The sequence below is a fragment of the Telmatherina bonti genome (assembly GCF_933228915.1).
Source record: "Telmatherina bonti genome assembly, chromosome: 13".
NCBI classification, from domain to species: Eukaryota; Metazoa; Chordata; class Actinopteri; order Atheriniformes; family Telmatherinidae; genus Telmatherina; species Telmatherina bonti.
In genome coordinates, this window is record NC_136611.1 from 22,030,643 (window position 1) to 22,043,912 (window position 13,270).

General features: G+C 38.0%; 1 protein-coding gene across 11 annotated transcripts in view; it reads right to left on the reverse strand.

Annotated features, from left to right (window-relative positions):
• Positions 1 to 12,477, reverse strand: part of mef2cb (myocyte enhancer factor 2cb) — a 67,344-nt gene extending 54,867 nt beyond the window's left edge. For 10 of the 11 annotated variants that reach the window (XM_079250996.1, XM_079251005.1, XM_079250997.1 and 7 more), the window contains exons 1-2: positions 12,236 to 12,477; positions 5,089 to 5,209 (exon numbers count right to left, since the gene is read on the reverse strand). The gene's annotated coding sequence lies outside the window, so the exon portion shown is untranslated. Of the gene's footprint in view, positions 1 to 2,871; positions 3,056 to 5,088; positions 5,210 to 12,235 lie in introns of those variants that run through there. The other variant, XM_079250999.1, reaches the window with a different exon arrangement.
• Between the last annotated feature and the right edge of the window lie 793 nt (positions 12,478 to 13,270).

The window sequence follows — 13,270 nt, forward strand, 5'->3', positions numbered from 1 at the left end:
AGCAAACTCTGCAGACTCCTTCCAAAATATTTGAAACCATTAGTGAAAAAAAGACTATTTGCTTAAACATAAATACCTTTGATGTTTCCATTAAGGATAATGTTTTCAAAGATTTGGTTTTCCATGAGGAAAGAATCTTGAAACCTGCTTTCTGTGCAGCATTACCTATCTATACTCTGAGACAGTGCCGTGGTAAAGTTGACCTTTTATTTATATCTTTCTTTTTTTTTTTATTTAATTTCTTTAAAGAGACAAGCTCAATGAAAAAACATTTTGCAGCACTCAGAAATAAACCCTCTCCTCCCCATTAGTATCTTCATCATTTGGTAAAATTTGATTTTAAAATCATATTAATAGGCAGTTTATAAAACAACATGATTATGATTGAAGGTTTTAGCAGTAGTTCATCCACTGCTTATTTTGTCTGAGTACTTTTGCAACACATGGCAAAAGCCTGTAAAACTCTGACCACAGCATACATTGTGTCCCTTCCTCTCACTTAACTAAAGCTTTACTGAGCCCCTGGTGTACAGCAAAGTGCCCTGACAATCGGCTCAATGCCCTGGCCAATCACAGGGACACGTGACCTTCTAATCCCCCTCTGTGAGAAGGGTAAGAGTGTGTTGTCACTGTTGCTTTTGTGAATCAGCGCCCAAAATCCCAAATGGTTTGTCAAGAGGGAGAGGACTTAAGAGAATAAGAAACAAAAACAGCGCAGGCCAGATAGTGTGGGTGTTGATGCGTGCATGCAATGCATGTGTGTGTTTAACGCAGAGACAGAGATGGAATATGCTTTTGTATATCCATTGGTGTATGTCTGCTCACTGCATGTGTGGATGTGTGTGCGTTTCTGAAGGGTCTCTGAGATTACAGAGCTTGGCTGACAGAGTCCTCTGTGTGTAATCGTGGGTCCACATGCGAGTGCTCACCTTCCTCTGAGCGGATTAACCTAACGCTAAATCCCAAGAGAGCAACAGGCCAGACAGGCCACACAGAACAACTTCATTGACGACGGTCAGAAGAGAGAGGGTCATGTTTAAAATCCTTGTAATAGACTGATAGCCTGATATTTTTAATGAATAAACCATCGACACAAAAAGATTATTAAAGGTAAATGAGCAATGCACAGGACATTAGATTCTGTTAAAACATGAAAATTTTTACTATAAATCTTATCAATACTTGAAATAGGGGGGATGTTGTTCTTCATACTGAAATAACTGTGAAAAGCATTTCAAGCAGGGAAGCACTAAATGTCTTAAGTGTTCTTTAGACGGACACCAATCACGCTGATATGCTGTAATAGTAGGCAACACTTTGCCACTTAGGATATGGCTTTTCCAGACTGTCTTGGATATGTTTCTGCATGTCTGTGTCTTTACTCGAATAGCTGGTAAATTACTAAACGTTTTGTGAATATTCTCTTAATTCTACTAATTCTGAGAAACTTTAGCTCTTTTTACATCAGCAATCTTTTTTAAACTTTTCAAATTAAATTAATTCTATTGGTAAAACTGGAAATTCACAAGAGCACGAGCACAGAGAGACTTTCATGTTTATATTAATGAGCATATGTTAAATGCCCACAGCTTTGTGTGTCACACAGCCGGTTTAAATCAAAAGAAAGTGTACTGTGGCAGTTTTACTTTATAATTTTTTTTTTTTTTTTTAGAAAGAACAATCCTGAATTTATCTGCATGTTTCATCTTTAGGCCTCCTGTATGCACAGTTAAAACATAAATAATTCAAGTAATAATTCAGTTCTAAAGCTGCAACCTGTGAAAGTTGTCACAAGTTAATTATCTTGTCATTTTTAATCCCCTCACTGCAACAGGTTCAGTTGAGCCACAAGAGATTGTACTAAGCTCACCTTGTAAATATATCACACTCCTTCTCAGTCAATCTCAATCACAAAGTCGCGGAGAAGAAATTGTAGCTCAGGTTGAACATGTCAAGTCTGTTCTAAAAAACTGATTAACAATACTATTAATTGTGTCCTTTTTTTTTTTGCTAAATTAAAATCAAAATGTGTCTAGCAAACAGTGCTTTCTTGTATTGCAATGAGGACTGAATTAATATGTAAACTCATGTTTTCCTGCACAACTGTATAAAAGATGCCAGCATGCGTTGCTCAACGGGGTGATTGTCATCTTTGGTGCAGCTCGGTTTGATTTGCGAAGGCGACATGAAATGAAATAAATAAATAATTAAAAAAAAAAAAAAGAAACTTATATCCCTATAGTAAGGCATTTTATTTGCAGCTGCTCTCAAATTTGCATTCTCTTTATTTTGAAATTAGAAACTTTAAAACTTAGTTTGATACGTTATACTTTCTTCACATTAAAAAAAAAGAGAAAGAAAAAAAATCTTTCGCTGGAAGAAAAGTTTCTTCTCACTTCTGATTTTTTTAAAATAAAAAACGTAGGCCTATATCACAGCATATTGCAACACTTTCCAACGCAAGTGCAACTCTTAATATCATTCCTGAGCGCAAGAGAGAGAGAGAGAGAGAGAGAGAGAGAAAACTGTATCCTGTTTAAGACGGCAGCTTTTACAGTTTCTGAGGCTTTAGGACTGCGCGCCTGCATGTGGACAAGAGAAAGCTGCACAAGGTCGACATAGCTCCAATACAACCTAAGACACATAACAGACCATAAACAGTTGTTTGATGTCTAACTGTAATTATATTACATCGCTGTCACCAGTGTTAAGTCGACGGAGGTCACAACAAATCGATACACGCAGTTGCTGTACTTTGTTGACGAGCGCGCATCAAAATAGACCCCCCAAGTTCCCCTCTGAAAAAAATAAAGAATACATAAAGCATCGTTTCTGGTGTTAGTGAGTGGCAAGTGTTTGTGCAGTACTTACTTTGTTTGACAGGAGAGCTTGTCCGGGTAATGAGAAAGAAACAAGAAGCGGTCCGCCGGTTGTTTGGCCCCGGCGGTTTGACAGGAAGCTGGAAGTCGCTGCCTGATGGGGACGGAGTTCGCTGAGACGCACTTAAAATCCAGGAGCGCAACTTAGCAGAAGACGGCGCCGGGAGGAAAAAAAAAAGTAACGTACAGTACGTGGTTGGAGTCTGTATAATGTCAGAGAAAAGTACTCTCTCTCTCTCTCTCTCTCTCTCTCCCTCTCTCTCTCTCTCTCTCTCTCTCTCTCTCTCTCTCTCTCCCCCCTCCTCTCTGAGATCGGACAGTGTCTGCTCTGGAGGCGGTGAGGGCGCTTCGCCAGTTCTCTCCGCGAGGTGCCGGTGAGCGGCGCGGGACTCGGTGGAGCGGCTGTGACGGAGGTAGTGCCGGCGAAGTGCTGGACGTCTGCAGCTCGATAGTGATGTTGAAGCGCTGTTTCTGTTCCTTCCCACAATCCCGATCGAGCGTTTCCCCAAACCCTCTCTACTCTCCCGTTGAGTGGAGCAATAATCGATTTTTTTTTCTCCCTCCTTTTTTTGACTCCTGAAACGGGGCGGTCTCACGTTTCCCAACTCTACTTTGATGAACCAAGCCTCTTTCTTAATGCTTTATTGTCGCCCCAGACCTGACAGAGTGGACACAATTAGGATCCCAGAACGGACCGCTAGATGATGGGTGCCGGGGGGGGGGGGGGGGGGGGGGGGGGGGGGGGGGCGGTTGAAGCTTTGAATGAAAAGCCCGTTACGCATCTGCAGGCGACTTTAGAAAGTTTGTATTGTTGCAGATTAACTTTGCTTCATGCATGCCGAGTGTAAATCTTTCAAAACTTGATATTAATTTCCAAAAACAAACAATAAAAGTTGTTCATCGATATTTTATAAACACAAATGTTTAAGAATATATCATTAGAATATGAATTGCAATGTTGCAAAAAAACTCCACAAAGCAAGAAAACACTGAAAAACACCCGCACTCATTTGGATGGAAATCCGATTCTATATGCCTTTTAACGCAACATCACAATAAAAATAATACAAAGAGTCGCATGTGACTTTGAAAGTGACTGGGAAAAAAAGTCTCAGCAGTTCCTTGGATGCTTGGATGTCTGTGAGTGCCCTCTTTCTCAGACACTAGTTACTTTCCACCTCCTGCATGCTGCTGCCAATCATTCTCCAGGACCCAGCTATCTCACACAGATAAGCCCTGACACAGACAGTAAGCACTGGGGAATTACTAAGCCTTTATCCATCCAACCAAATGATCCCAAAACATCCACTCTATTAGTGTGAAGATAACAATTAAAACAGCAAGTTTGCCACTTCAGATAAGACACAAGACAGGCAGTGCAGTGGCTTTCTGTAAAGAGATGTATCCCAGATAGGCCTTGTAAAACCAAAGTTCTATTATACTCACATTATATGGTTGCTGTATCAGTTTAAAGATTTTAAACGCCTGTCTTAATGAATGAAGTGTGTTATACTATAATGAACAATTAGATGACTTTTTGGAGTTTTTTATCAATCTGCTGTCATGAAAGACAAAATATGTCTGCTTTTGCTTAACATGGATCCTCTTTTTTTCTTAAGGAAGTGTTAAATTCAGCTAAATTCAACCATTTTGGTTTAAATACGGGCAAACAGCGAAAACCTCCCTCATTAGCTTTGCATTACATTAGTCAAATATAGAAGTGCGGTGTAAATGGGCAGAAAGTGACTTCCGACTCTTTACCTTCTTATTCACCTGTGAAACATAAACTATGTATGCAGTCCGCCACCCAGTTAGTCAGTCAGTCAGTGAGTCACGGAAGGAAATGACAAGACAACAGTTAATAAATAAATCAAGCTGGCTAATCTGCTTGACAGGCAGACATTACAGCATGTAACTGAAGCTGCTGGTGTCTGATGACTCTGGATACCACCTTCACATCACCTGACCCTTTAATCTTTAATAGCATTTCCTCTGGTCCCCAGAACTCTATAATAATCAATAAATTGTAGTCTGTTAGACACTGTGGGTTCATAAATGCAACATGGCAGATAGAAGTGGCATTACATGTTAGCATGTGTGAAATACTGCTGTCTGTACATGCTTTTTTCTCTCAGACCTCCACGAGTGTACAGCTGATGACTTTGTCAAAGGCATATAGAGAAGTATTGGTAATTTTATGCAATCTTACCACATTCAACATTCCTTCGTCTTCTGTCTTACGTGACCCCACTCTCTATGCAGTCTGCCCGCAGTTCATTGGAAAGGTCCTTTCAGTGTTCACAATGCTTGAAGAAGTCTTTCGAGGGCACCTGAGAGGAGAAGTGAGGAAGGAACACATAAGGCGACAAAGGATGAGTTTGCCAGGGAAATGGTAAGTGTCTGTATGTATGTGCAAAATGTATGTTAACATTAATGTAACGTGAGTGTGTGTGTGTGTGTTTAATAGCTGTGTAAAATAAGAGTGAAATAAACTGGAGGCTGAGAACTGAATACATTTGAATGGTGAAAAATCATTAAACGATGCAAGCACTGGCTCATGCATATTCATACATGACTTGTCTACTGGGATAAACCTATGGTGAAGGCATACTTACAGCTTCTTTCATTGCTCATACATTTAATGCAAAGTAGGGGAGACATACTGCATCTTTTGTTCGAGGGACTATTGGGTGGGAATCTTGCAACTACATCTAAATCCGGCAACGACGGCTAATGGTTTTATTGCCAGTTTGTTCAAACATGGCATCCAATACATCAAGGTGTGTGACGTCACGCTTCTTAAATCTGCTCAAATTAGAGCTTTTCTCATTGATAAAAATGAACCAAATCATGAGGTGTTGCCCTTTCCCAGTCGCAATAAGTCTTGTTCCGAACTAAACGCTCCGAGGAGTGTGTTCAAGAGAGGGTTGACAGTCACATCAAAGCCTGATGGAGAAAATTTTGTTTAACAGTTTGCCAAAACAATTATGTAATTACAATATGTCGCAGTGTGTATACACACTCCTTAGGCGATTGGGTAAATGCAATTCATCGTGAGGTTTGGCATATAAAGGGAACAGGGGAAACTGCAACTGGATGTTAAGTCAAACACATAAGTGCGGTTTGCTGATATTGATCTTGCTTGGATTGTTTCTTAAGCCTCTCCTGGCAGTTACTTCACAGTATATCTCTCTCTCTCTCATTCTTTCTCCGTCATACACACACACACACACACACACACGCCTACACACACACACACACACACACACACACACACACACAGACATGCTGAACGACTTGCCTAAAAATATGTATGTTTTTGGTAAGAGAGAGAGAGAAAGAAAGGAATGCCTCTCTCAAGCAAAAGATAAACACAAACACATTTCCAGGGTAAACAGGAACAGCCCGGGCTCAGTGCAATCTGTTGTCGATCATACTCACGTGAAAACACAATCTGCCTGTCACTGTAGATGATGTTGTCAAGCGCTCTGCCTCACTGCTCCTGAGAATTAGCCAGCTATTACAGAAGCATGGCAAGACACGGCGAGAAGTTGTTGTATGTCAGATATATCTGAGGATGCTTCCAGCTTTATCTGGTATTTACAGATTTCACTTATTCTTTCTGATTTTGTTCCCTAATGAACTACAGAGACTTTTGGTGTTTTGACAGTAGATTGATGCTGCATGATGCAACTATCAGAGCTGTCACAGTGGGGAAAGAGAGACCTGAAAGCTATTTTAGCTGAGGCACCGCTGTGAAGCTATAGATTTCACATTTGCATGTGTGTGTGTAGATTGCTGTGCACTTTCTACCTTAGAGTTTTGGGTTTCTGAGGAACATACTTAGTGTAAATATATCTTTAGACCTGAGTCTCAGTATATACACTATACTTTTACTTATTCAAAGACTACAAGTATAGTGATTTTTCCCAATGAAATCTCATGGTCAACAGGATGGCAAAGGCAGCTGTAAATTCATATAAAATGAAGTTTTCAAGCACAAACTTCAAGAATGCATCAAACACATTTTTTAATCATTTGATTAAAAAAAGTAATTTAAATGTATTAAATCGTGCTAAGTATGACGTGCATGTGTGATGTTTCATTTTTCATCGTCAATCCAATTTCTGCTCATTTTAGCAGATGATATTCATATGATTCTGTACATGTTGAGCTTCAACATCTGGGTTCAGTTCTCGAGTAAAAACATTCCTGCTTTAGAAGTCATCTCACACTATGTGGGACGGAAGAGAGACGTTTCCCCAACAATCTGCATTTAGTCTTTGTGTTCGTCATCCAAAGCCTTTTATTATACCTGATTTGAAGCTTCTTATTAATAAGGTTTATAATGAAACTCAGAGGGTAATATCACCAGTAATTATGCTGCAGGAGTTTTACCACTGTACATTGTAATTAGGAGAGCAAAGGTGGGGAAATCTATCTTAATTAATTGAAATCAAACACCCTTCCACTATTAAATATATAAAACAAAGACTTCTGACGTTACAGAGAAGTATTTATTTGTATTCCTACTTGGGCTTTTCTACAGCAAATCATATGTTTAATATGGGATCACTAACACTATTCTCTTGTAAAAAAAAAAAAAAAAAAAAAAAAAAAAAAAAAGCTGTAATAAACATGACTTTAGTATGTAATTGTTGCCACATCTCTGACTGCACTAACCACAGTGCTTTTAATTATTTTCACATGTATCTAATCACTTTAGTAGGCAATAAAAAAGGAGTTAAATTACTATAAAATATAGTTAATACATTTTGAAGTTGACATTAAGTGGTTCAATAAGGAACAATTAGATATTTATTTGTTTTACATTTCTCCTTGTTTTTCATGAGAACAAATCAAAGCAAAAATATAAATGCAGACAAAACTATAACTTTCTGCTGACTCTTTTGGTTCAGTTTCAGTTCAGCTTAATGAGCCATTTATTTCAAAACTACAATTTTCATCGTGAATATGCTTTCAAAAATACCCGAGTAACACCTCCTGCTACGCATCCTTTACAGTAAGAGTAAAAACTTATATGAAATAACAACAAAGACAGACTTGCTTTAAACATGCCATGGTTCCAAAATAACCTCTTTCCAAGCAGTGTCACATAGGAGGGAGCACATGTGATTTTCACGTGTTGTGTTTAACCAACAGTATTCTGTCTGTACACCTTTTCTACATTATGGATGAGGCACAAGCTGAACAACAAGGTCTTCTTTTATCCTGCCAGAAGCTCTTGTTACATCACAAGAACAGCCCCATGGTCCTGTGACTGCGCTGACTGGCTGAGGTGCAGCGCTGTTGGTCAGACCTGTTGCTTTTCCACTTTCTTATATAGTATCACGTGTGTGTGTGTGTGTACTTGTAGATACCAACACATCTTAATTCACTTCTTGAATTTAATGAATATTCCAAAGGAGACAAACATCCAAATAACATCTGGATATTTGGAAGACAAGAGATCGCATTACATTGACATGCATGTTTGATAAATCAGACCTGACTGACTAGTTCTTGTTTGTGTTTACAGTCAAAATATTTCAATGTCAATGTACATCATTAACAGCATCAGCGTGCCATCTGTTGAATATAAATTACACATTGTACACAGACACTGCAATTAAGTGTGCAGCCTGCAGGGGAGGTCTGCACCCTTCTCAGTACAGGATAGAGGTGTTTCACAGGGGTTAACAAGCTCTATTTTTCTTCCAAAGTTTAATCAATATCTTTAAACCCTACACATGATGTTATTTGGTGAATAGAATTACACCATGTCATTTGCTGGAATCATCTAAACAATTTAAGCAAGGTCATTTTGAATAGGGATTAAAAATCAGCAACTATTATCCCACATACCAAAATTTTTAATTATTTTCTTTTTAATTTACCCCTTATTCAGCTAATCCCTGCTCTGATGTTTCTTTTCCTCATCCTTCTGTTCCTGCGTCTTCTAGATGAATACCCGCATAACTGTAATGCTTTCTGTCTATATATCAAGGGCTAAACGTTCTCTTTGTTTCCACTAGATTGCTTTGAGAGGGGAAAAAGAAACTCGCTTTCTGCTAATGATTTTTCCTCCTTTTGAATGCTTGGAAAGTAATTCCCTATGAACTGCTCTCGTGCAGGCACAGTTATTTAATTGTTCTTTCTGTCCTCTCTCATTGTGCCCTCAAAGGGGAGATTCCATTTTTTTTCTTTTTCTTTCTTAGGAGTGCAAAGGGTGCCCACCAGCATTTCCTCAAGAGCTGACAAAGCTTTGTGAAACAGCAATATTTAAGTTAAGAATGTAAAAGTGGAATACACCATACTTCTAAGTAGCTGCAGCTCATCTAGACATCGCCACAGGAACTCTTAGTGTCTGGTATATGGCTGGCACTGGAAAACTGCCAGTATAGGTTTTTGTAAGTTTGATTTGGTCTCGTACATTTTGCAGATGGTTGATGCATTTGTGATGTGCTGAGTTTGGAGGTGCTTAGTTGTTCACCATGTTTGGTGATTTGTGTACTAAAATGTAACACACAGGTAAAATCAGAACCCAAGATTTCCCATTAAGGGATTTCAGTATAATAAACGGCTTAATGTTATTCACTTGATCAACTGGTGGCTATAGTGCAGTGCTAATTTAATACTATGACTGTTACAGCATTGGCTTCAATAAAATAAAAAATAAAAGACGAATATGGACTTGTTTGCATAGACTGCTGTCTGTCCTTTCTGAGGAAGGAAATTATGAGCATAACATCGGAGGTAAAGAGGCTGACAACTTTCTTAACACAGCTATTAACACTGACAAACACACACACACACACACACACACACACACACACACACACACACACAAGCACACATATATCAACAAGTATCACTGTAGTGAAAACGGGATTTAAAGCAGAACTATTTTAAAAGCATATTTAGATCAAGAATCACATAGAACTGTTAATGTTATTGTTTCACTGCTCATTTTCATGTCACTTTTTGGATGAGGATTTTACAAATAAAGTTGATTATTTAGAAACCCCCCCCTCCCATGTTTAGTTAAAACAACAGTCAGCTGTTTCTAATTTCCATACTAGCCATGACACAGCAAAAGTTCCATCTGCTGACCCTCCTCCAATTGAAGATCACTCTACAAGGGTATGCAGCTTCTCCCACAGTCTTAACAAGCAGCTGATAACATCTCACTGTGAAGAAAAGCTACCACAGTGGAGCATAATGCGTGTCTAAATGAGGATTCTCCAACTCAGATGTGTGATTGCGAGGCCTAGCAAAGATGTGCTCAGGCCCTTTCTACATGGTGGAACTTGGCAGACAAGCGGCAGCGTCTAAAGCTCTTTGTACCTCCAGGATCACCCCCGACTCATTCTTATTCATACATGATCAGAGGGGAGGCATGCAACTGAGATTAGCCGCAGATCAAAAGAACTGCCTAGCGCCAGCGCTCGTGTTTTGTAGATTTATGCGGCCCAGGCACACAGGCAGTGTATCATGGCAGCGCAGCGTCATACTGTTTTCTGGCCTCATGATGCTCAGGGGGTAGAGGGAAAGAAAGTTATAAAAGAAGATGTACCATTGCTGGAAGTCTTCCAAAGTTAAACAATAAAGATGAGAAAAGTGAATAAAAAGGATAACTAAGAGCAAATTACATGCTTTTACTGTAAGCCACAGAAACTGGATATTGGTGCTTTCCATACCATTGCACTTGAAATTGCCCTTATATGTGTAATTGGTTTTCATTTTGTTATAATGTGTTTCTTAAAAAACAAAAACAAAAAAAACAAACAAACAAACAAATATATATATATATATATATATATATATATATATATATATATATATATATATATATATATATATATATATATATATATATATACATATACATACATATGTATGTACATATGTACGCATGTATGTATGTATGCATGTTTATACATACATGTATGTTTATACTCAACACATTTATTACTATTCCAAATAGAAAAAAAAAAAAAAGAAAAACAACAATGAAACTAATAGCAGTGCTTAAGGTTGAACTGATGGGATAAGGTGAATTTCAAAGGCAGAGAGGCAAGTGTGAGTGCTCACCACCCTACAGAGAAAGAAAACAAAACGTATCCTCAAGTCCGCTGACCATCAAAGCCATGGAATTCAGAAGCAGAAAAGCTAATAAGTGAGGACTAAGCAGTTCCTCTGAACTGGGTCAAAGTTTCTAAGGTCCAGCTTTCAGGGGATTGAAAGGAAAGTAACTGCCCCAGGTTAAAAGAGAAAGAAATTATGACTCAAGTTCATGTAATTGTATAGCAAATGTTCATATTCTACACACTCTAAAATCATATAGACTTCACATAAAAACATTCCCAAAATCAAACTTCAAATTAAGTTACTCAAATAAAGACTTAATTGTGAAACTGTATTTTGTTTTACATAAAGTAGGGGTTCGGTGGTGGCGCTACACGTTACTGTCAGACTGTAGACCTAAAATCGACTCCTTTCCCAGCAAGTAATACTTTAAAGCGTCTTTACTTTAAAACACCACATTTGATTTCAGCTGATGTTTTACGTTGCTTTCCCTATTAAGGTTTATGAATAAAACCTCAGTAACTGTTAAACTGTTAACGTTTTTTAAAGTTTGTCTACGAGCAGACAATGTACCCTATCCTTTTGCTGGATTACATGCTGACTTTTGTTTTTGTTTGCTTTTTCTTTTTGTCTTCTTGATCAGTCTGCATGATTCATGTTTAATTTTTTTTTTTTTTTTTTTACAATTTTTTTTCAGGAATTTAGCAAGTTACTACAAAATAAACTGAGAAAACACCAACCAAAGGCAAATAAAAAGGCTAAATTTAAAATCAATATTTTAATATATACTCTTACGAAAAAACAAAACAAAACAAAGTTGTGTGGGTCCTCAATCTACCATTTTTCAAGCCCTTATAAGATGTAAAGTTTGAGATGTGACTCCTCATTAAGCTCTGTTAGATTCTTTGATTTCACGCTTCATCAAAGCAGGGAAAATAACTCAATGTAAACATTGTTTAAGTGTATAGTTTCAACTTTGTCTTACAAGTAAAGTCATTTCCGTGTTGGTTTATATTACAAAGACATCTTTCAGAAACTTTTTCAAAACTAAAATGAAACAATTAGGCAGCAGTGTTTCAAAGTACATTTCAGAAATGTTTAAACTGAGCAGTTCAAATATTTAAATCAAGGCTTAATCTGTTAAACATGGCATGACCTGCTGTGCGGGTTATGCTAGAAAATTTCGGGTTGTTCACTTACAGAAAGTTTTTAGGACGAGAAAAAAAAAAAAAAAAAAACCAGGGAAAAGGTGTACTGTGAAAACTCACCCGTGCCTTTTCACTGCTTCCCCAGGAAGTTACACCCTGCAGCACCAGCTGAGGCCCAGTTCAAATGATTAAATAAAAAAATAACATTTTAAAAGTGGAAAATGAGATATCTGAAAGAAAAAAAAAAAGACAAAGAGACAAACGAAGAGTTTAAAATAAATGTCCTGCATGAAATAAAGCCAGACCAGCTGGCTTTGAATAGAAACCCCAATTTGGGAAGTGTGTTTTCCCCCAATCTCTGCCTGAACTGAAACCAAGTCTGGCTCTTACCAACCAGCCCTACAACCCCTACCCCACTGCCCCAGCTGAATCCACCTGCCCCTATCACTCTTGAGTAAATTTAGCCTTCCAAGGGATCAGTGTCACTCCCCCCATCACGAACATGGACACACACACACACACACACCAGACTCTTGTCACAACTGGCATATGTGCCACCCCCAACGAAAGAATGTTGCCACCTTCACACTGTCAAAAAAAGACTAACCTTGTCCTTGCATACTGTACATCCACAACTCACATCTATATGGTTACCCCTCTTCTCATTATATGTTCATCTGTATTTTTTTAAACAAATGTATAACTTTTGAAGGGATACCATATATTTATTTTACACATTATATTTATTTAGCTTGTGAGCTAACTTTTACATAAGAGATGCCGCAGAAAATTAAATAAGAGACCTTTTACATTTCTGAGTCAGAGCTTATTTAAACAAAACAGAGCTGTGATCACTCAGAGGTAAGATCTGGAAAATCAAATCATGGCTGAAAAACATATTAAATAAGAAAAAAAAAACTTAACCAACTGTAACAAATAATCCCACCCTCTTCATAACTGGAATCACTGGTCTCTATGTGAATCATAAATAAATCAACCACAGGAAGAAATTACCCAGCAACGATAGCATCTTGTCAAATGTCAAAATACCAGGTGCAGCGGTATACACCTATAATTTGGTAATTATAAGCTCATTTTTGTGAGTATATCCATGACTAGAATCCACCTACAGTCTTATATTTTTTCAAAGAACCA